Source organism: Pseudorca crassidens, chromosome 19, assembly GCF_039906515.1.
Source record: "Pseudorca crassidens isolate mPseCra1 chromosome 19, mPseCra1.hap1, whole genome shotgun sequence".
NCBI lineage: Eukaryota > Metazoa > Chordata > Mammalia > Artiodactyla > Delphinidae > Pseudorca > Pseudorca crassidens.
This window is the reverse complement of record NC_090314.1, coordinates 24,730,972-24,752,170: the sequence shown is the minus strand read 5'-3', so window position 1 is coordinate 24,752,170 and position 21,199 is coordinate 24,730,972. Positions and strand designations below refer to the sequence as shown.

Genomic DNA, 21,199 nt, shown 5'->3' with positions numbered 1-21,199 from the left:
GTCCCCTTCTTGGCCTGAGGGTCCCTTTGGTTTAGTGGCCACAGCTCTGCCAGCAGGCCCCTCCTGGTCCTATACCATGCACTAAGTACATCTGCAGCTGCAGACTCCAAACCCCTGGTCTCTGGGCACCTCCTCTGTGTCTCAGCTGTCCCTGTCCACAGAGAGCCTCATACAAGAAGTTGCTTCCAAACTGGGAGGTTCCACATCTGGGCAGGTCCAGCTCCAGGCCCAGTGAAGGGCATGAAGAAGGCTGAGGCTCTGGACTCCAGCCAGGCCTTCAGCAGGCCTCTGAGGCCAAGGTCTTCCTAGTCTCAAGAGGGGCCAAGAGACGCAATGTGTCATTTGAACAAGTGAGTCAGCGGGCGGTGAGCGAATGAATGACCGCTCGAGGGGATGTATGCCGGCCACCGGGCCCTGTTTGACTGTCCAGGCTCAGCTTACCTGACCCTGGTTACCAGGGAATGCCACTCTGGGCCCTCCTTTTCATCCCCCTCCCTCACTGTGACCTCACCACCTGCCCCATTATGACCCAGTCTGGCTCCCAGTTAAAACTGGAGGGCAGAGGGCCCAGGCAGTCCTGGGACCAACGGCCATGGGTGAGCGAAACTACTACCGAGCCGAGCCGTTCACTGGCCCCATCCCCAGGAAATGCCAGGAGCAAGGATACTCAATTCTTCTGATCCCGGTCAGCTTCATCTTGCTCAACGTGGGGATCAACATGGTGACTATGGTCAGGGCAGGATCTGTGCAGCGCGGCTGGGGGAGCCCTGGGGTCTTGAAGGGGCTGAGGTGGGAGGGCTGCTGGGGTGTGACCGGACAAGGGTTGGATTTCAGGGCTCACCCTGCTCCCGGCCTCCCCCCTCCCCTTCTTCCCTCAACTCTGGAGGCATCTGAAGAGATTCTTGCGGGCACTTTTCAATCGTATTTTCCACAAAGGTGAGTGGGCGCCGGCGTGGGTTCAGGGGATGTGGGCCTGTCCCCTTTCTTCTATCCCTGCCTTGATTCTCAGCCCCTCAGGAACCCAGGCCCTGACCCATCTCGCCTTTCCCCACAGACAAGCAAGCCAGCTGTGTAGGCACCCATCGCATGTGCATGCGCTGCTCCGTGGATCCCAAGAACCTGTGCTCAAGAGTTTCTTCCCACTTCTGCCATCGCCCAAGCTTCCTGCTCGGGCAGGTAAACCACCTTGCCTACTGCCTGCAGCGGGGCTCGGCGGGGGCGGAGCCGGCGGCCCCCCCGCCGCGGGCGAGTAAAGGAGAAGGCGGGCGGAGCGGGAGGCAAAAAGCCTACAGCACCCGGTATTCCCAGGCGGTCTCCCATCCAAGTACTAACCAGGCCCGACCCTGCTTAGCTTCCGAGATCAGACGAGATCGGGCGCGTTCAGGGTGGTATGGCCGTAGACGGGGGCGGGGGGCCGCGGGCGGCCTCTTGAGGCCCAGTTTCGCTGGCGCTGGCGCCTTAACGCCAGCCTTGCGGCCGGCCCGCCCCGGCAGGGCCCCCTCGCCCGCCCAGGCAGGGGGAACGGAGGTCTCGGGTATCGGGCGGCGGCGGAGGGTTTGGCGACCACCTCCCAGCCCAGGGCGGCCCTGACCCAGCAAACCCTTCGGCGCTTGGCGCCCCGCCCAAGATCCCGCACGTCGCTCACAGGGACGTGGCCCCGGAGGCTTCAGGGCCCGGGGCCCGCGGTCCCTTGGGCATCGGCCCTGCCCGCCCACGCGGCGCTAGGCGCAGCCCGGCCGCAGCCCGGGCCGGCCCTCCTGCCCGACAGCAGCCGGCCCGAAGCCACCGGGAGCCACCATTGAGTCGCCACGGCCCCTCAGCCCCGGCAAGGCCACCCTTGCCCCCACACCCCCCGCCGAGCTCAGGACCCCGCCCCTGGTGGCCGGCAGGCCCGGGGAAGCGGCCCCTGCCCTCGATCCCGCTCCCGCACCCAACCGCGGTGACACGCCAGAGGGGCGGGGTGGTGGTGGGGCGGGGCTTTTGTCGGAGGGAGCTGTGGAGGGACACACCGGCACACAGGTGGCGGCGCCGGGACTGGGCGCCGGTGGGGGCGGCCAGGTGCAGGTCGAGGGGCTCGCGGGCCGAAAGGACGGCAACTGGGCCCGCGGCGGAGTCTGGGTCCGGGCCAGCCACCCCGGGAGCGTCTGGGGTGCGGCTGCCTTCCAGGGCCGCCTTCTGGCCGCCTGGCCGGCCGGGCCGGCGGGGAGCGCCCCCGCCGGCGCGCGCCGTGGTGGGAGGGGCCTGAGGAGGTGGGGCCTGCAGCGCGGCCCGGCGGGGGCGGAGCCGGCGGCCCCAGCCGCGGGCGAGTAGAGGAGAAGGCGGGCGGAGCGGGAGGCAAAAAGCCTACAGCACCCGGTATTCCCAGGCGGTCTCCCATCCAAGTACTAACCAGGCCCGACCCTGCTTAGCTTCCGAGATCAGACGAGATCGGGCGCGTTCAGGGTGGTATGGCCGTAGACGGGGGCGGGGGGCCGCGGGCGGCCTCTTGAGGCCCAGTTTCGCTGGCGCTGGCGCCTTAACGCCAGCCTTGCGGCCGGCCCGCCCCGGCAGGGCCCCCTCGCCCGCCCAGGCAGGGGGAACGGAGGTCTCGGGTATCGGGCGGCGGCGGAGGGTTTGGCGACCACCTCCCAGCCCAGGGCGGCCCTGACCCAGCAAACCCTTCGGCGCTTGGCGCCCCGCCCAAGATCCCGCACGTCGCTCACAGGGACGTGGCCCCGGAGGCTTCAGGGCCCGGGGCCCGCGGTCCCTTGGGCATCGGCCCTGCCCGCCCACGCGGCGCTAGGCGCAGCCCGACCGCAGCCCGGGCCGGCCCTTCTGCCCGACAGCAGCTGGCCCGAAGCCACTGGGAGCCACCATTGAGTCGCCACGGCCCCTCAGCCCCGGCAAGGCCACCCTTGCCCCCACACCCCCCACCGAGCTCAGGACCCCGCCCCTGGTGGCCGGCAGGCCCGGGGAAGTGGCCCCTGCCCTCGATCCCGCACCCGCACCCGGCCGCGGTGACACGTCAGAGGGGCGGGGTGGTGGTGGGGCGGGGCTTTTGTCGGAGGGAGCTGTGGAGGGACACACCGGCACACAGGTGGCGGCGCCGGGGCTGGGCGCCGGTGGGGGAGGCCAGGTGCAGGTCGAGGGGCTCGCGGGCCGAAAGGACGGCAACTGGGCCCGCGGCGGAGTCTGGGTCTGGAGGGCTCTGAGCCTCCATCCGCTCTGGTGCCTCGGGTCTACCGGCCCGACGCCTGGTAGCGTGACACCCCACCGGCCCACAGACGTAGCCTCCCCAGCTGTGCTCACAGCGAGTCCAACCGCAGCCTGCATCCCTCCGCGGGACACTTGGATTACTCCCGCGATCCCCACGAGGTGCGGCACCCGGCGGCCGAATGGGCTGAGATCCTGCCCTTGCGGCGGCGCCCTGTGGCCACCTCCGCCTCCCTCACGGTACTGGCCGAGGCCTCGGACCAGCGGGCCCCGGCTCCCAGCTCAGCGCTGCTCCTCCGCCCCTCTCACCTCCTGCCCGACGTCCAGGCTACCGAGCACCCTCCACCCCCGCCCACCTTCATGCCACTCAGCCGGAACCCGGGAGGCAATGCCAACTACCAGGTGTATGACAGTCTGGTGCTGAAGCGGCAACCGCAGGAGGGCCAAGCGCGGGCCAACTCGCTGCTACCTTCCACCTCGGCCTCCAGGCCCTCTCTGCACGGGAGCCAGACTGGGAAAATGAACTTACCAGCAGCAAATGGGGGCAGGGGCAGGGGGCGGCAGGGCATGGAGAGAGGAATAAAGAGCGCCAGAGTCCAGGAAACATTGGTGGTCTGTGGCTTGGAAGCGCCACTACTTCTGCCAGCCTGGGTCCCTGCGCTTGGCTTCCTGCAATAAGAAGCCAGTGTCCCCTTCTTGGCCTGAGGGTCCCTTTGGTTTAGTGGCCACAGCTCTGCCAGCAGGCCCCTCCTGGTCCTATACCATGCACTAAGTACATCTGCAGCTGCAGACTCCAAACCCCTGGTCTCTGGGCACCTCCTCTGTGTCTCAGCTGTCCCTGTCCACAGAGAGCCTCATACAAGAAGTTGCTTCCAAACTGGGAGGTTCCACATCTGGGCAGGTCCAGCTCCAGGCCCAGTGAAGGGCATGAAGAAGGCTGAGGCTCTGGACTCCAGCCAGGCCTTCAGCAGGCCTCTGAGGCCAAGGTCTTCCTAGTCTCAAGAGGGGCCAAGAGACGCAATGTGTCATTTGAACAAGTGAGTCAGCGGGCGGTGAGCGAATGAATGACCGCTCGAGGGGATGTATGCCGGCCACCGGGCCCTGTTTGACTGTCCAGGCTCAGCTTACCTGACCCTGGTTACCAGGGAATGCCACTCTGGGCCCTCCTTTTCATCCCCCTCCCTCACTGTGACCTCACCACCTGCCCCATTATGACCCAGTCTGGCTCCCAGTTAAAACTGGAGGGCAGAGGGCCCAGGCAGTCCTGGGACCAACGGCCATGGGTGAGCGAAACTACTACCGAGCCGAGCCGTTCACTGGCCCCATCCCCAGGAAATGCCAGGAGCAAGGATACTCAATTCTTCTGATCCCGGTCAGCTTCATCTTGCTCAACGTGGGGATCAACATGGTGACTATGGTCAGGGCAGGATCTGTGCAGCGCGGCTGGGGGAGCCCTGGGGTCTTGAAGGGGCTGAGGTGGGAGGGCTGCTGGGGTGTGACCGGACAAGGGTTGGATTTCAGGGCTCACCCTGCTCCCGGCCTCCCCCCTCCCCTTCTTCCCTCAACTCTGGAGGCATCTGAAGAGATTCTTGCGGGCACTTTTCAATCGTATTTTCCACAAAGGTGAGTGGGCGCCGGCGTGGGTTCAGGGGATGTGGGCCTGTCCCCTTTCTTCTATCCCTGCCTTGATTCTCAGCCCCTCAGGAACCCAGGCCCTGACCCATCTCGCCTTTCCCCACAGACAAGCAAGCCAGCTGTGTAGGCACCCATTGCATGTGCATGCGCTGCTCCGTGGATCCCAAGAACCTGTGCTCAAGAGTTTCTTCCCACTTCTGCCATCGCCCAAGCTTCCTGCTCGGGCAGGTAAACCACCTTGCCTACTGCCTGCAGCGGGGCTCGGCGGGGGCGGAGCCGGCGGCCCCCCCGCCGCGGGCGAGTAAAGGAGAAGGCGGGCGGAGCGGGAGGCAAAAAGCCTACAGCACCCGGTATTCCCAGGCGGTCTCCCATCCAAGTACTAACCAGGCCCGACCCTGCTTAGCTTCCGAGATCAGACGAGATCGGGCGCGTTCAGGGTGGTATGGCCGTAGACGGGGGTGGGGGGCCGCGGGCGGCCTCTTGAGGCCCAGTTTCGCTGGCGCTGGCGCCTTAACGCCAGCCTGGCGGCCAGCCCGCCCCGGCAGGGCCCCCTCGCCCGCCCAGGCAGGGGGAACGGAGGTCTCGGGTATCGGGCGGCGGCGGAGGGTTTGGCGACCACCTCCCAGCCCAGGGCGGCCCTGACCCAGCAAACCCTTCGGCGCTTGGCGCCCCGCCCAAGATCCCGCACGTCGCTCACAGGGACGTGGCCCCGGAGGCTTCAGGGCCCGGGGCCCGCGGTCCCTTGGGCATCGGCCCTGCCCGCCCACGCGGCGCTAGGCGCAGCCCGACCGCAGCCCGGGCCGGCCCTTCTGCCCGACAGCAGCTGGCCCGAAGCCACTGGGAGCCACCATTGAGTCGCCACGGCCCCTCAGCCCCGGCAAGGCCACCCTTGCCCCCACACCCCCCACCGAGCTCAGGACCCCGCCCCTGGTGGCCGGCAGGCCCGGGGAAGTGGCCCCTGCCCTCGATCCCGCACCCGCACCCGGCCGCGGTGACACGTCAGAGGGGCGGGGTGGTGGTGGGGCGGGGCTTTTGTCGGAGGGAGCTGTGGAGGGACACACCGGCACACAGGTGGCGGCGCCGGGGCTGGGCGCCGGTGGGGGAGGCCAGGTGCAGGTCGAGGGGCTCGCGGGCCGAAAGGACGGCAACTGGGCCCGCGGCGGAGTCTGGGTCTGGAGGGCTCTGAGCCTCCATCCGCTCTGGTGCCTCGGGTCTACCGGCCCGACGCCTGGTAGCGTGACACCCCACCGGCCCACAGACGTAGCCTCCCCAGCTGTGCTCACAGCGAGTCCAACCGCAGCCTGCATCCCTCCGCGGGACACTTGGATTACTCCCGCGATCCCCACGAGGTGCGGCACCCGGCGGCCGAATGGGCTGAGATCCTGCCCTTGCGGCGGCGCCCTGTGGCCACCTCCGCCTCCCTCACGGTACTGGCCGAGGCCTCGGACCAGCGGGCCCCGGCTCCCAGCTCAGCGCTGCTCCTCCGCCCCTCTCACCTCCTGCCCGACGTCCAGGCTACCGAGCACCCTCCACCCCCGCCCACCTTCATGCCACTCAGCCGGAACCCGGGAGGCAATGCCAACTACCAGGTGTATGACAGTCTGGTGCTGAAGCGGCAACCGCAGGAGGGCCAAGCGCGGGCCAACTCGCTGCTACCTTCCACCTCGGCCTCCAGGCCCTCTCTGCACGGGAGCCAGACTGGGAAAATGAACTTACCAGCAGCAAATGGGGGCAGGGGCAGGGGGCGGCAGGGCATGGAGAGAGGAATAAAGAGCGCCAGAGTCCAGGAAACATTGGTGGTCTGTGGCTTGGAAGCGCCACTCCTTCTGCCAGCCTGGGTCCCTGCGCTTGGCTTCCTGCAATAAGAAGCCAGTGTCCCCTTCTTGGCCTGAGGGTCCCTTTGGTTTAGTGGCCACAGCTCTGCCAGCAGGCCCCTCCTGGTCCTATACCATGCACTAAGTACATCTGCAGCTGCAGACTCCAAACCCCTGGTCTCTGGGCACCTCCTCTGTGTCTCAGCTGTCCCTGTCCACAGAGAGCCTCATACAAGAAGTTGCTTCCAAACTGGGAGGTTCCACATCTGGGCAGGTCCAGCTCCAGGCCCAGTGAAGGGCATGAAGAAGGCTGAGGCTCTGGACTCCAGCCAGGCCTTCAGCAGGCCTCTGAGGCCAAGGTCTTCCTAGTCTCAAGAGGGGCCAAGAGACGCAATGTGTCATTTGAACAAGTGAGTCAGCGGGCGGTGAGCGAATGAATGACCGCTCGAGGGGATGTATGCCGGCCACCGGGCCCTGTTTGACTGTCCAGGCTCAGCTTACCTGACCCTGGTTACCAGGGAATGCCACTCTGGGCCCTCCTTTTCATCCCCCTCCCTCACTGTGACCTCACCACCTGCCCCATTATGACCCAGTCTGGCTCCCAGTTAAAACTGGAGGGCAGAGGGCCCAGGCAGTCCTGGGACCAACGGCCATGGGTGAGCGAAACTACTACCGAGCCGAGCCGTTCACTGGCCCCATCCCCAGGAAATGCCAGGAGCAAGGATACTCAATTCTTCTGATCCCGGTCAGCTTCATCTTGCTCAACGTGGGGATCAACATGGTGACTATGGTCAGGGCAGGATCTGTGCAGCGCGGCTGGGGGAGCCCTGGGGTCTTGAAGGGGCTGAGGTGGGAGGGCTGCTGGGGTGTGACCGGACAAGGGTTGGATTTCAGGGCTCACCCTGCTCCCGGCCTCCCCCCTCCCCTTCTTCCCTCAACTCTGGAGGCATCTGAAGAGATTCTTGCGGGCACTTTTCAATCGTATTTTCCACAAAGGTGAGTGGGCGCCGGCGTGGGTTCAGGGGATGTGGGCCTGTCCCCTTTCTTCTATCCCTGCCTTGATTCTCAGCCCCTCAGGAACCCAGGCCCTGACCCATCTCGCCTTTCCCCACAGACAAGCAAGCCAGCTGTGTAGGCACCCATTGCATGTGCATGCGCTGCTCCGTGGATCCCAAGAACCTGTGCTCAAGAGTTTCTTCCCACTTCTGCCATCGCCCAAGCTTCCTGCTCGGGCAGGTAAACCACCTTGCCTACTGCCTGCAGCGGGGCTCGGCGGGGGCGGAGCCGGCGGCCCCCCCGCCGCGGGCGAGTAAAGGAGAAGGCGGGCGGAGCGGGAGGCAAAAAGCCTACAGCACCCGGTATTCCCAGGCGGTCTCCCATCCAAGTACTAACCAGGCCCGACCCTGCTTAGCTTCCGAGATCAGACGAGATCGGGCGCGTTCAGGGTGGTATGGCCGTAGACGGGGGTGGGGGGCCGCGGGCGGCCTCTTGAGGCCCAGTTTCGCTGGCGCTGGCGCCTTAACGCCAGCCTGGCGGCCAGCCCGCCCCGGCAGGGCCCCCTCGCCCGCCCAGGCAGGGGGAACGGAGGTCTCGGGTATCGGGCGGCGGCGGAGGGTTTGGCGACCACCTCCCAGCCCAGGGCGGCCCTGACCCAGCAAACCCTTCGGCGCTTGGCGCCCCGCCCAAGATCCCGCACGTCGCTCACAGGGACGTGGCCCCGGAGGCTTCAGGGCCCGGGGCCCGCGGTCCCTTGGGCATCGGCCCTGCCCGCCCACGCGGCGCTAGGCGCAGCCCGGCCGCAGCCCGGGCCGGCCCTCCTGCCCGACAGCAGCCGGCCCGAAGCCACCGGGAGCCACCATTGAGTCGCCACGGCCCCTCAGCCCCGGCAAGGCCACCCTTGCCCCCACACCCCCCGCCGAGCTCAGGACCCCGCCCCTGGTGGCCGGCAGGCCCGGGGAAGCGGCCCCTGCCCTCGATCCCGCTCCCGCACCCGGCCGCGGTGACACGCCAGAGGGGCGGGGTGGTGGTGGGGCGGGGCTTTTGTCGGAGGGAGCTGTGGAGGGACACACCGGCACACAGGTGGCGGCGCCGGGACTGGGCGCCGGTGGGGGCGGCCAGGTGCAGGTCGAGGGGCTCGCGGGCCGAAAGGACGGCAACTGGGCCCGCGGCGGAGTCTGGGTCCGGGCCAGCCACCCCGGGAGCGTCTGGGGTGCGGCTGCCTTCCAGGGCCGCCTTCTGGCCGCCTGGCCGGCCGGGCCGGCGGGGAGCGCCCCCGCCGGCGCGCGCCGTGGTGGGAGGGGCCTGAGGAGGTGGGGCCTGCAGCGCGGCCCGGCGGGGGCGGAGCCGGCGGCCCCAGCCGCGGGCGAGTAGAGGAGAAGGCGGGCGGAGCGGGAGGCAAAAAGCCTACAGCACCCGGTATTCCCAGGCGGTCTCCCATCCAAGTACTAACCAGGCCCGACCCTGCTTAGCTTCCGAGATCAGACGAGATCGGGCGCGTTCAGGGTGGTATGGCCGTAGACGGGGGCGGGGGGCCGCGGGCGGCCTCTTGAGGCCCAGTTTCGCTGGCGCTGGCGCCTTAACGCCAGCCTTGCGGCCGGCCCGCCCCGGCAGGGCCCCCTCGCCCGCCCAGGCAGGGGGAACGGAGGTCTCGGGTATCGGGCGGCGGCGGAGGGTTTGGCGACCACCTCCCAGCCCAGGGCGGCCCTGACCCAGCAAACCCTTCGGCGCTTGGCGCCCCGCCCAAGATCCCGCACGTCGCTCACAGGGACGTGGCCCCGGAGGCTTCAGGGCCCGGGGCCCGCGGTCCCTTGGGCATCGGCCCTGCCCGCCCACGCGGCGCTAGGCGCAGCCCGACCGCAGCCCGGGCCGGCCCTTCTGCCCGACAGCAGCTGGCCCGAAGCCACTGGGAGCCACCATTGAGTCGCCACGGCCCCTCAGCCCCGGCAAGGCCACCCTTGCCCCCACACCCCCCACCGAGCTCAGGACCCCGCCCCTGGTGGCCGGCAGGCCCGGGGAAGTGGCCCCTGCCCTCGATCCCGCACCCGCACCCGGCCGCGGTGACACGTCAGAGGGGCGGGGTGGTGGTGGGGCGGGGCTTTTGTCGGAGGGAGCTGTGGAGGGACACACCGGCACACAGGTGGCGGCGCCGGGGCTGGGCGCCGGTGGGGGAGGCCAGGTGCAGGTCGAGGGGCTCGCGGGCCGAAAGGACGGCAACTGGGCCCGCGGCGGAGTCTGGGTCTGGAGGGCTCTGAGCCTCCATCCGCTCTGGTGCCTCGGGTCTACCGGCCCGACGCCTGGTAGCGTGACACCCCACCGGCCCACAGACGTAGCCTCCCCAGCTGTGCTCACAGCGAGTCCAACCGCAGCCTGCATCCCTCCGCGGGACACTTGGATTACTCCCGCGATCCCCACGAGGTGCGGCACCCGGCGGCCGAATGGGCTGAGATCCTGCCCTTGCGGCGGCGCCCTGTGGCCACCTCCGCCTCCCTCACGGTACTGGCCGAGGCCTCGGACCAGCGGGCCCCGGCTCCCAGCTCAGCGCTGCTCCTCCGCCCCTCTCACCTCCTGCCCGACGTCCAGGCTACCGAGCACCCTCCACCCCCGCCCACCTTCATGCCACTCAGCCGGAACCCGGGAGGCAATGCCAACTACCAGGTGTATGACAGTCTGGTGCTGAAGCGGCAACCGCAGGAGGGCCAAGCGCGGGCCAACTCGCTGCTACCTTCCACCTCGGCCTCCAGGCCCTCTCTGCACGGGAGCCAGACTGGGAAAATGAACTTACCAGCAGCAAATGGGGGCAGGGGCAGGGGGCGGCAGGGCATGGAGAGAGGAATAAAGAGCGCCAGAGTCCAGGAAACATTGGTGGTCTGTGGCTTGGAAGCGCCACTACTTCTGCCAGCCTGGGTCCCTGCGCTTGGCTTCCTGCAATAAGAAGCCAGTGTCCCCTTCTTGGCCTGAGGGTCCCTTTGGTTTAGTGGCCACAGCTCTGCCAGCAGGCCCCTCCTGGTCCTATACCATGCACTAAGTACATCTGCAGCTGCAGACTCCAAACCCCTGGTCTCTGGGCACCTCCTCTGTGTCTCAGCTGTCCCTGTCCACAGAGAGCCTCATACAAGAAGTTGCTTCCAAACTGGGAGGTTCCACATCTGGGCAGGTCCAGCTCCAGGCCCAGTGAAGGGCATGAAGAAGGCTGAGGCTCTGGACTCCAGCCAGGCCTTCAGCAGGCCTCTGAGGCCAAGGTCTTCCTAGTCTCAAGAGGGGCCAAGAGACGCAATGTGTCATTTGAACAAGTGAGTCAGCGGGCGGTGAGCGAATGAATGACCGCTCGAGGGGATGTATGCCGGCCACCGGGCCCTGTTTGACTGTCCAGGCTCAGCTTACCTGACCCTGGTTACCAGGGAATGCCACTCTGGGCCCTCCTTTTCATCCCCCTCCCTCACTGTGACCTCACCACCTGCCCCATTATGACCCAGTCTGGCTCCCAGTTAAAACTGGAGGGCAGAGGGCCCAGGCAGTCCTGGGACCAACGGCCATGGGTGAGCGAAACTACTACCGAGCCGAGCCGTTCACTGGCCCCATCCCCAGGAAATGCCAGGAGCAAGGATACTCAATTCTTCTGATCCCGGTCAGCTTCATCTTGCTCAACGTGGGGATCAACATGGTGACTATGGTCAGGGCAGGATCTGTGCAGCGCGGCTGGGGGAGCCCTGGGGTCTTGAAGGGGCTGAGGTGGGAGGGCTGCTGGGGTGTGACCGGACAAGGGTTGGATTTCAGGGCTCACCCTGCTCCCGGCCTCCCCCCTCCCCTTCTTCCCTCAACTCTGGAGGCATCTGAAGAGATTCTTGCGGGCACTTTTCAATCGTATTTTCCACAAAGGTGAGTGGGCGCCGGCGTGGGTTCAGGGGATGTGGGCCTGTCCCCTTTCTTCTATCCCTGCCTTGATTCTCAGCCCCTCAGGAACCCAGGCCCTGACCCATCTCGCCTTTCCCCACAGACAAGCAAGCCAGCTGTGTAGGCACCCATTGCATGTGCATGCGCTGCTCCGTGGATCCCAAGAACCTGTGCTCAAGAGTTTCTTCCCACTTCTGCCATCGCCCAAGCTTCCTGCTCGGGCAGGTAAACCACCTTGCCTACTGCCTGCAGCGGGGCTCGGCGGGGGCGGAGCCGGCGGCCCCCCCGCCGCGGGCGAGTAAAGGAGAAGGCGGGCGGAGCGGGAGGCAAAAAGCCTACAGCACCCGGTATTCCCAGGCGGTCTCCCATCCAAGTACTAACCAGGCCCGACCCTGCTTAGCTTCCGAGATCAGACGAGATCGGGCGCGTTCAGGGTGGTATGGCCGTAGACGGGGGTGGGGGGCCGCGGGCGGCCTCTTGAGGCCCAGTTTCGCTGGCGCTGGCGCCTTAACGCCAGCCTGGCGGCCAGCCCGCCCCGGCAGGGCCCCCTCGCCCGCCCAGGCAGGGGGAACGGAGGTCTCGGGTATCGGGCGGCGGCGGAGGGTTTGGCGACCACCTCCCAGCCCAGGGCGGCCCTGACCCAGCAAACCCTTCGGCGCTTGGCGCCCCGCCCAAGATCCCGCACGTCGCTCACAGGGACGTGGCCCCGGAGGCTTCAGGGCCCGGGGCCCGCGGTCCCTTGGGCATCGGCCCTGCCCGCCCACGCGGCGCTAGGCGCAGCCCGGCCGCAGCCCGGGCCGGCCCTCCTGCCCGACAGCAGCCGGCCCGAAGCCACCGGGAGCCACCAATGAGTCGCCACGGCCCCTCAGCCCCGGCAAGGCCACCCTTGCCCCCACACCCCCCGCCGAGCTCAGGACCCCGCCCCTGGTGGCCGGCAGGCCCGGGGAAGCGGCCCCTGCCCTCGATCCCGCTCCCGCACCCGGCCGCGGTGACACGCCAGAGGGGCGGGGTGGTGGTGGGGCGGGGCTTTTGTCGGAGGGAGCTGTGGAGGGACACACCGGCACACAGGTGGCGGCGCCGGGGCTGGGCGCCGGTGGGGGCGGCCAGGTGCAGGTCGAGGGGCTCGCGGGCCGAAAGGACGGCAACTGGGCCCGCGGCGGAGTCTGGGTCCGGGCCAGCCACCCCGGGAGCGTCTGGGGTGCGGCTGCCTTCCAGGGCCGCCTTCTGGCCGCCTGGCCGGCCGGGCCGGCGGGGAGCGCCCCCGCCGGCGCGCGCCGTGGTGGGAGGGGCCTGAGGAGGTGGGGCCTGCAGCGCGGCCCGGCGGGGGCGGAGCCGGCGGCCCCAGCCGCGGGCGAGTAGAGGAGAAGGCGGGCGGAGCGGGAGGCAAAAAGCCTACAGCACCCGGTATTCCCAGGCGGTCTCCCATCCAAGTACTAACCAGGCCCGACCCTGCTTAGCTTCCGAGATCAGACGAGATCGGGCGCGTTCAGGGTGGTATGTCCGTAGACGGGGGCGGGGGGCCGCGGGCGGCCTCTTGAGGCCCAGTTTCGCTGGCGCTGGCGCCTTAACGCCAGCCTTGCGGCCGGCCCGCCCCGGCAGGGCCCCCTCGCCCGCCCAGGCAGGGGGAACGGAGGTCTCGGGTATCGGGCGGCGGCGGAGGGTTTGGCGACCACCTCCCAGCCCAGGGCGGCCCTGACCCAGCAAACCCTTCGGCGCTTGGCGCCCCGCCCAAGATCCCGCACGTCGCTCACAGGGACGTGGCCCCGGAGGCTTCAGGGCCCGGGGCCCGCGGTCCCTTGGGCATCGGCCCTGCCCGCCCACGCGGCGCTAGGCGCAGCCCGGCCGCAGCCCGGGCCGGCCCTCCTGCCCGACAGCAGCCGGCCCGAAGCCACCGGGAGCCACCATTGAGTCGCCACGGCCCCTCAGCCCCGGCAAGGCCACCCTTGCCCCCACACCCCCCGCCGAGCTCAGGACCCCGCCCCTGGTGGCCGGCAGGCCCGGGGAAGCGGCCCCTGCCCTCGATCCCGCTCCCGCACCCAACCGCGGTGACACGCCAGAGGGGCGGGGTGGTGGTGGGGCGGGGCTTTTGTCGGAGGGAGCTGTGGAGGGACACACCGGCACACAGGTGGCGGCGCCGGGGCTGGGCGCCGGTGGGGGCGGCCAGGTGCAGGTCGAGGGGCTCGCGGGCCGAAAGGACGGCAACTGGGCCCGCGGCGGAGTCTGGGTCCGGGCCAGCCACCCCGGGAGCGTCTGGGGTGCGACTGCCTTCCAGGGCCGCCTTCTGGCCGCCTAGCCGGCCGGGCCGGCGGGGAGCGCCCCCGCCAGCGCGCGCCGTGGTGGGAGGGGCCTGAGGAGGTGGGGCCTGCAGCGCGGCCCGGCGGGGGCGGAGCCGGCGGCCCCAGCCGCGGGCGAGTAGAGGAGAAGGCGGGCGGAGCGGGAGGCAAAAAGCCTACAGCACCCGGTATTCCCAGGCGGTCTCCCATCCAAGTACTAACCAGGCCCGACCCTGCTTAGCTTCCGAGATCAGACGAGATCGGGCGCGTTCAGGGTGGTATGGCCGTAGACGGGGGCGGGGGGCCGCGGGCGGCCTCTTGAGGCCCAGTTTCGCTGGCGCTGGCGCCTTAACGCCAGCCTTGCGGCCGGCCCGCCCCGGCAGGGCCCCCTCGCCCGCCCAGGCAGGGGGAACGGAGGTCTCGGGTATCGGGCGGCGGCGGAGGGTTTGGCGACCACCTCCCAGCCCAGGGCGGCCCTGACCCAGCAAACCCTTCGGCGCTTGGCGCCCCGCCCAAGATCCCGCACGTCGCTCACAGGGACGTGGCCCCGGAGGCTTCAGGGCCCGGGGCCCGCGGTCCCTTGGGCATCGGCCCTGCCCGCCCACGCGGCGCTAGGCGCAGCCCGGCCGCAGCCCGGGCCGGCCCTCCTGCCCGACAGCAGCCGGCCCGAAGCCACCGGGAGCCACCATTGAGTCGCCACGGCCCCTCAGCCCCGGCAAGGCCACCCTTGCCCCCACACCCCCCGCCGAGCTCAGGACCCCGCCCCTGGTGGCCGGCAGGCCCGGGGAAGCGGCCCCTGCCCTCGATCCCGCTCCCGCACCCAACCGCGGTGACACGCCAGAGGGGCGGGGTGGTGGTGGGGCGGGGCTTTTGTCGGAGGGAGCTGTGGAGGGACACACCGGCACACAGGTGGCGGCGCCGGGGCTGGGCGCCGGTGGGGGCGGCCAGGTGCAGGTCGAGGGGCTCGCGGGCCGAAAGGACGGCAACTGGGCCCGCGGCGGAGTCTGGGTCCGGGCCAGCCACCCCGGGAGCGTCTGGGGTGCGACTGCCTTCCAGGGCCGCCTTCTGGCCGCCTAGCCGGCCGGGCCGGCGGGGAGCGCCCCCGCCGGCGCGCGCCGTGGTGGGAGGGGCCTGAGGAGGTGGGGCCTGCAGCGCGGCCCGGCGGGGGCGGAGCCGGCGGCCCCCGCCGCGGGCGAGTAAAGGAGAAGGCGGGCGCAGCGGGAGGCAAAAAGCCTACAGCAACCGGTATTCCCAGGCGGTCTCCCCTCCAAGTACTAACCAGGCCCGACCCTGCTTAGCTTCCGAGATCAGACGAGATCGGGCGCGTTCAGGGTGGTATGGCCGTAGACGGGGGCGGGGGGCCGCGGGCGGCCTCTTGAGGCCCAGTTTCGCTGGCGCTGGCGCCTTAACGCCAGCCTGGCGGCCAGCCCGCCCCGGCAGGGCCCCCTCGCCCGCCCAGGCAGGGGGAACGGAGGTCTCGGGTATCGGGCGGCGGCGGAGGGTTTGGCGACCACCTCCCAGCCCAGGGCGGCCCTGACCCAGCAAACCCTTCGGCGCTTGGCGCCCCGCCCAAGATCCCGCACGTCGCTCACAGGGACGTGGCCCCGGAGGCTTCAGGGCCCGGGGCCCGCGGTCCCTTGGGCATCGGCCCTGCCCGCCCACGCGGCGCTAGGCGCAGCCCGACCGCAGCCCGGGCCGGCCCTTCTGCCCGACAGCAGCTGGCCCGAAGCCACTGGGAGCCACCATTGAGTCGCCACGGCCCCTCAGCCCCGGCAAGGCCACCCTTGCCCCCACACCCCCCACCGAGCTCAGGACCCCGCCCCTGGTGGCCGGCAGGCCCGGGGAAGTGGCCCCTGCCCTCGATCCCGCACCCGCACCCGGCCGCGGTGACACGTCAGAGGGGCGGGGTGGTGGTGGGGCGGGGCTTTTGTCGGAGGGAGCTGTGGAGGGACACACCGGCACACAGGTGGCGGCGCCGGGGCTGGGCGCCGGTGGGGGAGGCCAGGTGCAGGTCGAGGGGCTCGCGGGCCGAAAGGACGGCAACTGGGCCCGCGGCGGAGTCTGGGTCTGGAGGGCTCTGAGCCTCCATCCGCTCTGGTGCCTCGGGTCTACCGGCCCGACGCCTGGTAGCGTGACACCCCACCGGCCCACAGACGTAGCCTCCCCAGCTGTGCTCACAGCGAGTCCAACCGCAGCCTGCATCCCTCCGCGGGACACTTGGATTACTCCCGCGATCCCCACGAGGTGCGGCACCCGGCGGCCGAATGGGCTGAGATCCTGCCCTTGCGGCGGCGCCCTGTGGCCACCTCCGCCTCCCTCACGGTACTGGCCGAGGCCTCGGACCAGCGGGCCCCGGCTCCCAGCTCAGCGCTGCTCCTCCGCCCCTCTCACCTCCTGCCCGACGTCCAGGCTACCGAGCACCCTCCACCCCCGCCCACCTTCATGCCACTCAGCCGGAACCCGGGAGGCAATGCCAACTACCAGGTGTATGACAGTCTGGTGCTGAAGCGGCAACCGCAGGAGGGCCAAGCGCGGGCCAACTCGCTGCTACCTTCCACCTCGGCCTCCAGGCCCTCTCTGCACGGGAGCCAGACTGGGAAAATGAACTTACCAGCAGCAAATGGGGGCAGGGGCAGGGGGCGGCAGGGCATGGAGAGAGGAATAAAGAGCGCCAGAGTCCAGGAAACATTGGTGGTCTGTGGCTTGGAAGCGCCACTACTTCTGCCAGCCTGGGTCCCTGCGCTTGGCTTCCTGCAATAAGAAGCCAGTGTCCCCTTCTTGGCCTGAGGGTCCCTTTGGTTTAGTGGCCACAGCTCTGCCAGCAGGCCCCTCCTGGTCCTATACCATGCACTAAGTACATCTGCAGCTGCAGACTCCAAACCCCTGGTCTCTGGGCACCTCCTCTGTGTCTCAGCTGTCCCTGTCCACAGAGAGCCTCATACAAGAAGTTGCTTCCAAACTGGGAGGTTCCACATCTGGGCAGGTCCAGCTCCAGGCCCAGTGAAGGGCATGAAGAAGGCTGAGGCTCTGGACTCCAGCCAGGCCTTCAGCAGGCCTCTGAGGCCAAGGTCTTCCTAGTCTCAAGAGGGGCCAAGAGACGCAATGTGTCATTTGAACAAGTGAGTCAGCGGGCGGTGAGCGAATGAATGACCGCTCGAGGGGATGTATGCCGGCCACCGGGCCCTGTTTGACTGTCCAGGCTCAGCTTACCTGACCCTGGTTACCAGGGAATGCCACTCTGGGCCCTCCTTTTCATCCCCCTCCCTCACTGTGACCTCACCACCTGCCCCATTATGACCCAGTCTGGCTCCCAGTTAAAACTGGAGGGCAGAGGGCCCAGGCAGTCCTGGGACCAACGGCCATGGGTGAGCGAAACTACTACCGAGCCGAGCCGTTCACTGGCCCCATCCCCAGGAAATGCCAGGAGCAAGGATACTCAATTCTTCTGATCCCGGTCAGCTTCATCTTGCTCAACGTGGGGATCAACATGGTGACTATGGTCAGGGCAGGATCTGTGCAGCGCGGTTGGGGGAGCCCTGGGGTCTTGAAGGGGCTGAGGTGGGAGGGCTGCTGGGGTGTGACCGGACAAGGGTTGGATTTCAGGGCTCACCCTGCTCCCGGCCTCCCCCCTCCCCTTCTTCCCTCAACTCTGGAGGCATCTGAAGAGATTCTTGAGGGCACTTTTCAATCGTATTTTCCACAAAGGTGAGTGGGCGCCGGCGTGGGTTCAGGGGATGTGGGCCTGTCCCCTTTCTTCTATCCCTGCCTTGATTCTCAGCCCCTCAGGAACCCAGGCCCTGACCCATCTCGCCTTTCCCCACAGACAAGCAAGCCAGCTGTGTAGGCACCCATTGCATGTGCATGCGCTGCTCCGTGGATCCCAAGAACCTGTGCTCAAGAGTTTCTTCCCACTTCTGCCATCGCCCAAGCTTCCTGCTCGGGCAGGTAAACCACCTTGCCTACTGCCTGCAGCGGGGCTCGGCGGGGGCGGAGCCGGCGGCCCCCCCGCCGCGGGCGAGTAAAGGAGAAGGCGGGCGGAGCGGGAGGCAAAAAGCCTACAGCACCCGGTATTCCCAGGCGGTCTCCCATCCAAGTACTAACCAGGCCCGACCCTGCTTAGCTTCCGAGATCAGACGAGATCGGGCGCGTTCAGGGTGGTATGGCCGTAGACGGGGGTGGGGGGCCGCGGGCGGCCTCTTGAGGCCCAGTTTCGCTGGCGCTGGCGCCTTAACGCCAGCCTGGCGGCCAGCCCGCCCCGGCAGGGCCCCCTCGCCCGCCCAGGCAGGGGGAACGGAGGTCTCGGGTATCGGGCGGCGGCGGAGGGTTTGGCGACCACCTCCCAGCCCAGGGCGGCCCTGACCCAGCAAACCCTTCGGCGCTTGGCGCCCCGCCCAAGATCCCGCACGTCGCTCACAGGGACGTGGCCCCGGAGGCTTCAGGGCCCGGGGCCCGCGGTCCCTTGGGCATCGGCCCTGCCCGCCCACGCGGCGCTAGGCGCAGCCCGGCCGCAGCCCGGGCCGGCCCTCCTGCCCGACAGCAGCCGGCCCGAAGCCACCGGGAGCCACCATTGAGTCGCCACGGCCCCTCAGCCCCGGCAAGGCCACCCTTGCCCCCACACCCCCCGCCGAGCTCAGGACCCCGCCCCTGGTGGCCGGCAGGCCCGGGGAAGCGGCCCCTGCCCTCGATCCCGCTCCCGCACCCGGCCGCGGTGACACGCCAGAGGGGCGGGGTGGTGGTGGGGCGGGGCTTTTGTCGGAGGGAGCTGTGGAGGGACACACCGGCACACAGGTGGCGGCGCCGGGGCTGGGCGCCGGTGGGGGCGGCCAGGTGCAGGTCGAGGGGCTCGCGGGCCGAAAGGACGGCAACTGGGCCCGCGGCGGAGTCTGGGTCCGGGCCAGCCACCCCGGGAGCGTCTGGGGTGCGGCTGCCTTCCAGGGCCGCCTTCTGGCCGCCTGGCCGGCCGGGCCGGCGGGGAGCGCCCCCGCCGGCGCGCGCCGTGGTGGGAGGGGCCTGAGGAGGTGGGGCCTGCAGCGCGGCCCGGCGGGGGCGGAGCCGGCGGCCCCAGCCGCGGGCGAGTAGAGGAGAAGGCGGGCGGAGCGGGAGGCAAAAAGCCTACAGCACCCGGTATTCCCAGGCGGTCTCCCATCCAAGTACTAACCAGGCCCGACCCTGCTTAGCTTCCGAGATCAGACGAGATCGGGCGCGTTCAGGGTGGTATGGCCGTAGACGGGGGCGGGGGGCCGCGGGCGGCCTCTTGAGGCCCAGTTTCGCTGGCGCTGGCGCCTTAACGCCAGCCTTGCGGCCGGCCCGCCCCGGCAGGGCCCCCTCGCCCGCCCAGGCAGGGGGAACGGAGGTCTCGGGTATCGGGCGGCGGCGGAGGGTTTGGCGACCACCTCCCAGCCCAGGGCGGCCCTGACCCAGCAAACCCTTCGGCGCTTGGCGCCCCGCCCAAGATCCCGCACGTCGCTCACAGGGACGTGGCCCCGGAGGCTTCAGGGCCCGGGGCCCGCGGTCCCTTGGGCATCGGCCCTGCCCGCCCACGCGGCGCTAGGCGCAGCCCGGCCGCAGCCCGGGCCGGCCCTCCTGCCCGACAGCAGCCGGCCCGAAGCCACCGGGAGCCACCATTGAGTCGCCACGGCCCCTCAGCCCCGGCAAGGCCACCCTTGCCCCCACACCCCCCGCCGAGCTCAGGACCCCGCCCCTGGTGGCCGGCAGGCCCGGGGAAGCGGCCCCTGCCCTCGATCCCGCTCCCGCACCCAACCGCGGTGACACGCCAGAGGGGCGGGGTGGTGGTGGGGCGGGGCTTTTGTCGGAGGGAGCTGTGGAGGGACACACCGGCACACAGGTGGCGGCGCCGGGGCTGGGCGCCGGTGGGGGCGGCCAGGTGCAGGTCGAGGGGCTCGCGGGCCGAAAGGACGGCAACTGGGCCCGCGGCGGAGTCTGGGTCCGGGCCAGCCACCCCGGGAGCGTCTGGGGTGCGACTGCCTTCCAGGGCCGCCTTCTGGCTGCCTAGCCGGCCGGGCCGGCGGGGAGCGCCCCCGCCGGCGCGCGCCGTGGTGGGAGGGGCCTGAGGAGGTGGGGCCTGCAGCGCGGCCCGGCGGGGGCGGAGCCGGCGGCCCCCGCCGCGGGCGAGTAAAGGAGAAGGCGGGCGCAGCGGGAGGCAAAAAGCCTACAGCAACCGGTATTCCCAGGCGGTCTCCCATCCAAGTACTAACCAGGCCCGACCCTGCTTAGCTTCCGAGATCAGACGAGATCGGGCGCGTTCAGGGTGGTATGGCCGTAGACGGGGGCGGGGGGCCGCGGGCGGCCTCTTGAGGCCCAGTTTCGCTGGCGCTGGCGCCTTAACGCCAGCCTGGCGGCCAGCCCGCCCCGGCAGGGCCCCCTCGCCCGCCCAGGCAGGGGGAACGGAGGTCTCGGGTATCGGGCGGCGGCGGAGGGTTTGGCGACCACCTCCCAGCCCAGGGCGGCCCTGACCCAGCAAACCCTTCGGCGCTTGGCGCCCCGCCCAAGATCCCGCACGTCGCTCACAGGGACGTGGCCCCGGAGGCTTCAGGGCCCGGGGCCCGCGGTCCCTTGGGCATCGGCCCTGCCCGCCCACGCGGCGCTAGGCGCAGCCCGACCGCAGCCCGGGCCGGCCCTTCTGCCCGACAGCAGCTGGCCCGAAGCCACTGGGAGCCACCATTGAGTCGCCACGGCCCCTCAGCCCCGGCAAGGCCACCCTTGCCCCCACACCCCCCACCGAGCTCAGGACCCCGCCCCTGGTGGCCGGCAGGCCCGGGGAAGTGGCCCCTGCCCTCGATCCCGCACCCGCACCCGGCCGCGGTGACACGTCAGAGGGGCGGGGTGGTGGTGGGGCGGGGCTTTTGTCGGAGGGAGCTGTGGAGGGACACACCGGCACACAGGTGGCGGCGCCGGGGCTGGGCGCCGGTGGGGGAGGCCAGGTGCAGGTCGAGGGGCTCGCGGGCCGAAAGGACGGCAACTGGGCCCGCGGCGGAGTCTGGGTCTGGAGGGCTCTGAGCCTCCATCCGCTCTGGTGCCTCGGGTCTACCGGCCCGACGCCTGGTAGCGTGACACCCCACCGGCCCACAGACGTAGCCTCCCCAGCTGTGCTCACAGCGAGTCCAACCGCAGCCTGCATCCCTCCGCGGGACACTTGGATTACTCCCGCGATCCCCACGAGGTGCGGCACCCGGCGGCCGAATGGGCTGAGATCCTGCCCTTGCGGCGGCGCCCTGTGGCCACCTCCGCCTCCCTCACGGTACTGGCCGAGGCCTCGGACCAGCGGGCCCCGGCTCCCAGCTCAGCGCTGCTCCTCCGCCCCTCTCACCTCCTGCCCGACGTCCAGGCTACCGAGCACCCTCCACCCCCGCCCACCTTCATGCCACTCAGCCGGAA

The 21,199-nt window shown here is 69.8% G+C and overlaps 12 non-coding genes across 12 annotated transcripts; all 12 read right to left on the bottom strand.

Annotated features, from left to right (window-relative positions):
* Positions 1–1,283: 1,283 nt before the first annotated feature.
* On the bottom strand, positions 1,284–1,402 carry LOC137213203 (5S ribosomal RNA). The gene has a single exon (XR_010937844.1). It is a non-coding gene; the product is annotated as a 5S ribosomal RNA (ribosomal RNA).
* A 938-nt stretch (positions 1,403–2,340) lies between these two features.
* LOC137213202 (5S ribosomal RNA) lies at positions 2,341–2,459 on the bottom strand. The gene has a single exon (XR_010937843.1). It is a non-coding gene; the product is annotated as a 5S ribosomal RNA (ribosomal RNA).
* Positions 2,460–5,162: 2,703 nt separating this feature from the next.
* Positions 5,163–5,281, bottom strand: LOC137213201 (5S ribosomal RNA). Its single transcript, XR_010937842.1, has one exon. It is a non-coding gene; the product is annotated as a 5S ribosomal RNA (ribosomal RNA).
* A 2,703-nt stretch (positions 5,282–7,984) lies between these two features.
* Positions 7,985–8,103, bottom strand: LOC137213200 (5S ribosomal RNA). The gene has a single exon (XR_010937841.1). It is a non-coding gene; the product is annotated as a 5S ribosomal RNA (ribosomal RNA).
* Positions 8,104–9,041: 938 nt separating this feature from the next.
* Positions 9,042–9,160, bottom strand: LOC137213199 (5S ribosomal RNA). The gene has a single exon (XR_010937840.1). It is a non-coding gene; the product is annotated as a 5S ribosomal RNA (ribosomal RNA).
* A 2,703-nt stretch (positions 9,161–11,863) lies between these two features.
* On the bottom strand, positions 11,864–11,982 carry LOC137213198 (5S ribosomal RNA). Its single transcript, XR_010937839.1, has one exon. It is a non-coding gene; the product is annotated as a 5S ribosomal RNA (ribosomal RNA).
* Positions 11,983–12,920: 938 nt separating this feature from the next.
* Positions 12,921–13,039, bottom strand: LOC137213643 (5S ribosomal RNA). The gene has a single exon (XR_010938277.1). It is a non-coding gene; the product is annotated as a 5S ribosomal RNA (ribosomal RNA).
* A 938-nt stretch (positions 13,040–13,977) lies between these two features.
* On the bottom strand, positions 13,978–14,096 carry LOC137213197 (5S ribosomal RNA). Its single transcript, XR_010937838.1, has one exon. It is a non-coding gene; the product is annotated as a 5S ribosomal RNA (ribosomal RNA).
* A 938-nt stretch (positions 14,097–15,034) lies between these two features.
* On the bottom strand, positions 15,035–15,153 carry LOC137213659 (5S ribosomal RNA). Its single transcript, XR_010938293.1, has one exon. It is a non-coding gene; the product is annotated as a 5S ribosomal RNA (ribosomal RNA).
* Positions 15,154–17,856: 2,703 nt separating this feature from the next.
* Positions 17,857–17,975, bottom strand: LOC137213195 (5S ribosomal RNA). Its single transcript, XR_010937837.1, has one exon. It is a non-coding gene; the product is annotated as a 5S ribosomal RNA (ribosomal RNA).
* Positions 17,976–18,913: 938 nt separating this feature from the next.
* On the bottom strand, positions 18,914–19,032 carry LOC137213194 (5S ribosomal RNA). The gene has a single exon (XR_010937836.1). It is a non-coding gene; the product is annotated as a 5S ribosomal RNA (ribosomal RNA).
* Positions 19,033–19,970: 938 nt separating this feature from the next.
* LOC137213622 (5S ribosomal RNA) lies at positions 19,971–20,089 on the bottom strand. Its single transcript, XR_010938257.1, has one exon. It is a non-coding gene; the product is annotated as a 5S ribosomal RNA (ribosomal RNA).
* Between the last annotated feature and the right edge of the window lie 1,110 nt (positions 20,090–21,199).